The sequence below is a fragment of the Cibotium barometz genome, chromosome 61 (genome assembly GCF_041138505.1).
Source record: "Cibotium barometz isolate CiBa-2024 chromosome 61, ASM4113850v1, whole genome shotgun sequence".
Lineage (NCBI taxonomy): Eukaryota > Viridiplantae > Streptophyta > Polypodiopsida > Cyatheales > Cibotiaceae > Cibotium > Cibotium barometz.
The window spans coordinates 15885002-15890030 of NC_141106.1; the positions used below are offsets into that span (position 1 = coordinate 15885002).

A 5029-nucleotide genomic window follows, 5' to 3' on the forward strand; every position below is an offset into this window, starting at 1 on the left:
ACATACATTTGGCATAAAAGAATTAGGCATGTAAATGTGCACATAAAAAAGTCTATGCATGCAGACTAAGGAAATTGTAATAGGGCTACCTAAGTTTAAAGTCGATGGTATGCACAAAGTATGTGAAGCATGTCAATTTGAAAAGCAGACAAAGCATGTATTTTTACATGACAAAAATGTGAGCAAGAATTCCTTATTCTCCTCCCACTTCAAGTCATCTCATAATTATTTACATAGTACCTCTATAAGATTTTACTTACCAATGAACCCTCAGATCCCTTGGAAAATAATTGGCTCAACTTGGAAATAATGGGTTTATGGTCAAGAAATTAAGATGTGCAAATTGAATCCACTTATCTCATTCTCCCCAAGCTCTTGAATAGATGAATGAGATACAATTTGATAAAAGAAGCCTTGCTTTTGAATATATTTATTTGCTAAAACATGCTATTGTTCATGTATTCACCTTATATTTATACAAGAGAACTTCTTTTTTTCTAAATAGTACACATGGACATGGTATTACTCATCACCCATCCCATACACTCAAAAAGTGTTATCTCTATAGCACACAGGGAGATTAGAACCCACAATGGGACTCTCAAACTCCATTCTAAGGCTGTTTACACACTTGGCTGGAAGCCCACAAATGCGTTTTGGCCAACCAATCACAACACCTCATAATGTCGCCCATCTGACATTTGTCTACACACCACACCCACGCCCACGCACACTCATTGCCTACATGTACACTAATTGGAGCCCAACCACCACTGCTCCATGGCCAAGTGAAACTGGCTGCCTAGATCGTGGGTACCAACTTGGTAGCCACAACGAAGCTGCCATGTGGCAGATGAAGTTTTCTCCTGACATGCGCTTTCAACCAACACGCGATAATAGAAGAGCTACAAACTACAGATCATCAAGCCTTTTTTTTTTGTTAAATAGTGAAGAGAGTGCTTCTACATAGAGTGCGAAGAGCCATTTTTTGCTGACTCAAGCCTTCTTTTTTGCAAAGATTGCTTCTACTGAGATTGCTTCAAGCCTTTTTTGCTGACTGGTTTGAGACTTTTTTTTGCAGCGAGTGCTTCTACAGAGAGTGCATCGAGCCTTTTTTGCAGACTCGTTTAAGCCTTTTTTTTGTTCAATTCATGCCATCCCTCTATAGTCTGTAAGCTCTCACAAACTCTGTATCTCCACATTTTCCACAGAGGTTGCAACAGTAAGGGCTTCTTCGAGCTTATATTGTATAGAAGGTACGATGGGCTGCAACAATTATGTAGGGGACTTCTTCGAGATTTTTTTTGTTTGTTATCTACATTTCTTCTGGAGAGGTAGGTATATTATCTGCATAATATTTTCTTCATGGCCTTCATTCATAATATTTTTTGCATGGCATGGCTTCATCTATTGCATTGGTGCTTCGGTGTGTATGCTCAGACATCCAAAACACCAATGGAATCCTACCAATCTTCTCAGCCCTTTGAAGACTATCATGAAATGTTGTAACCCCAACAACCCAATGTCATGGATACTCAATCCACACACCACTCTTGGGCTCCACCCTCTTATCTACTCAGCCGAGCACTCAGCCATGAACTCTCAATGAATCCATCCCCCATAGCAAGACCTAAAGCCTCTAGAAGTTTTACCTCCACTTTAGTGTCTTCTACCCCTCTCAGCTCACCATATCATTTCCACCCTAATATACCCACCACTACACACCCTTACCCACCGTGACAATTTTAGCCTTTTCCTACAACACCTCTAAATCATGTCATAAGCCCAGCCAAGTAAGGTATTCCATCTCCATCTTTGGTTCCTAGTGAGACACCCAAAAGGAAGGAATCAAATGCAAAAAAGAGTAAAGAGGTCTTGCCTAGTGATGAAGGGGAGGAGTCTGAAAGAACCAGTCCAAAATGCCCCGACTAAAAGAAGAACAAGAACCACAAAAACAACTTCCATGGAAGATGAAGTACATAATACAAAAGACAAGAGGTGAGATATGTGGAAGGATCCTTGGATAGTTAGCCTAGTGTATTTGCCTAGCCCTATGAATGATGAATTCATGAAACCACCCAAGCAAGGGGTTGACATGTGGTTGAAGGTTTCTACACACTTGGCTAGCACGTATCCAAACTTTGATAAAGACTCAGAGGGCTGTAGGAAGAAGTGGCAACGTGTCTATGAAGACTATCAAAGCGACAAAGCCCACATCTCCATTTCAAGAGATGACTGTCAAACCACGTGCAAGTGGTGTGACCTTGTTGATGAGTACATGCATGCCCAACCACATGTAAAGTTCTATAGCCATGCATAAACAAACAAGGGATGTGTTGGAGGGAGACAAAGAAGGACCTTTAAAACAAACCCTCAAAGTGCTTCTACTACTGCTAGTGACATGCCATCAAAGGCATGCAATGGAACTACATTGTCATCTTCTTCTTGGTAGAAGAAAGAGAGTGTCATCCAGGATGTAGTGAAAGATATGGCAATGTCAAGCAAAGACATGCTAGATTTCATGAAGGAATTAGAGGCTAGAAGGGAGTCTGCATTCAGCTCTCTGGTGCATACTTTAAGCAACACAATGGCAGGATTTAACGATATTTTGCAAGCCCTTGTAAAGAAGTAGTTCCTCATTTAGTAGTTCATCATTTAGTACTTGATGTTCCTTGTTAGTTGAAATCATGGTTTTATGTTTGTTGTTGGTTTTCTTAATGTAATAGTTTTTTTGGCCCCATAAATGAAAAAACTAGTTGTTTATATTCTTGTCTATCATATATGCATCCTCATGTTATTCATCTTGTCTTTTGTTATTTATTACTTCAGGTCAAAATTCTCCCAAGTTTCGGATGGCTATGGAAGATATTGAGGTAGTCCTATTCTTGTTCATTTTGCTTTGTGCCAATTTCTTCACACTTATGGTTCAAATTTTATGTGATGCACATGGTGGAGCAACAAGGTGGTATATTTGCATGCTCACAACAACATTGTTGGTGTGCAGGCCTTGGTTGCATGGCAAAAACATTGTCATGCATGCAGAAGGCATGAGAATAGGGCATGTTGGGCATATGCACGCCCCCACAGGGGTATGCTGATCAAGTGTTAATGAGCTCATACTCAGGCCACATGTTCAAAGCTAGGTTGTGGGTCAGCAAGCAAACATTTGAGTTCATTTGTGGACAACTGAGTCCACACATGAGCAAGTGAGATACACGCCTACGTAAAGCTATTTCTTTAGATAAGCGTGTAAGCCAAGCACTTCATAGGCTTGCCTCTGGAGCCAATTTGCAAGTTTTTTTCGGACCTCTATGGTGTATCCACAACATCTGCACAGGCAATTACAATTAATTTTGGCCATGCCTTAAAAGTGTCAGGGTTGCATGATGCGTATATTAAGTGGACTTCTACAGAAGAGAAGATGAAGAAAATGGTTGATGCAATTGAGGAATTGCGGGGCATACCACTTGTCATCGGTGCGGTGGATGGTAGTCATATTCTAGTGATAGCTCCTAGGGTGTTCCATGCTGATTATCTTAACTGGAAGGGATTCCACTCCATTTTACTACAAATGGTTGTGGGGTCAAATTGCATGGTATGGAATTATGATGTTGGATGGGCAGGTTCTATGCATGATTAGAGAATTACTTTAAGGTGTATTTCAGGAGAGTTGGGAATTTACTCCCTCTTGGGAAACTGAGGGTATCCTCCAAGACAATGGATGTTATCACCTTACAAAGGGAGTAAGGAAGGTTTGTCTAGAATGCAATATCATTGGAATTATATCCAATCTAGCTCTCGGATACCTGTTGGTATGTTGAAATCCCTCTTTTGCATTCTTCTAAAGTGGTGTGACATGCATCTAAACAATGTGCCCAATATGGTCGCAACATGCTTGGTTTTGCACAACATGTGTGTGGTGCACTGCGATGCATTCGAACAAGATTGGGTAATTGAGGCACAAGAGGACCTGCAAGGAGTCATGCCAGTAAGTGCATCCAACTTTGCAAATGTAGATCCAACTGTTGTTGCTAATGGCATTGTGGAATTGAGAGCAATGTTACCTTTCAATACTAGGGAAGTGGTACCGGGCCCAAGTCGGTGGTGGAGCGGAGATTGAGCAGAGTAATGGAACAGTTGTAGGAACTGCTCGGAGGGATAATCTATCATGGGTTTTACATGATAAACAGAGGAGAAGGAATGTTCGAGTTGTATGAAAGTGATGAGAGTGTTGATGCATCTGAGTAGTGTTAATGTGGCAAGAGGAGCCATCACATCTTCTACTGCATGAACTGAAGCAAATCGTGTTCTTAGTGAGCATATTTTATAAAGTTTGTAATACATGTGTTAGTGTTAATGTGGCAAGAGGAGCCATCACATCTTCTACTGCATGAACTGAAGCAAATCGTGTTCTTAGTGAGCATATTTTATAAAGTTTGTAATACATGTGTTTTCCAATAGTTCTAAGGGCTTCCATAGCTATATGGCCTTTGTTGTGTGGACGCTATTTCCTATTTACTACACTGATGAACTGTTTCCTGTATGGGTTTTTACTATTTCTTGTATGGGTTTTGTTGAGCTTGAGCATCACTAACCTCTCTCACTGTGCTCAGCTTGAACAACAACCCACTGAATGCCTCAGTAACCTCACCTAGCTCACCCGCCTGGTAGACAAGGCTAGCCCATGTGGGAGTTTCCTTCCAGTAGAGGTGAACTGCTGCCCACCGAGACTGCTAGCTATCTTACATTGCCATGGACCTCTCCTGAAGGTGCTTCCATCGGCTATGGAGGGTGTGAGTGAGATAGGTACATATAGAGTAGATGGACACTACAGGAGAACCAGCAGACCCCTCTACAGTAATGAGGTAGCCAGCATCCCAAAGCTACAGCAAAGAGGGTTCAAATTTAAAAGGTGAATGATATTTCATTAGTTCATTTTAAGGTTACCAGAATGTTAACCACATTTTTTTTTGTTTTTATCTACAAAGGCAACCTTGCAAGGATCTCAAAATTAATCATGTCTTTGGAA

At 41.0% G+C, this 5029-nt stretch overlaps 1 long non-coding RNA gene across 1 annotated transcript; it reads left to right on the forward strand.

The window, feature by feature from the left end:
* Positions 1-856: 856 nt before the first annotated feature.
* Positions 857-4159, forward strand: LOC147604595 (uncharacterized). Its single transcript, XR_015265368.1, has 3 exons — positions 857-1256; positions 2830-2873; positions 3005-4159. It is a non-coding gene; the product is annotated as an uncharacterized LOC147604595 (long non-coding RNA).
* The last annotated feature ends 870 nt before the right edge of the window (positions 4160-5029 follow it).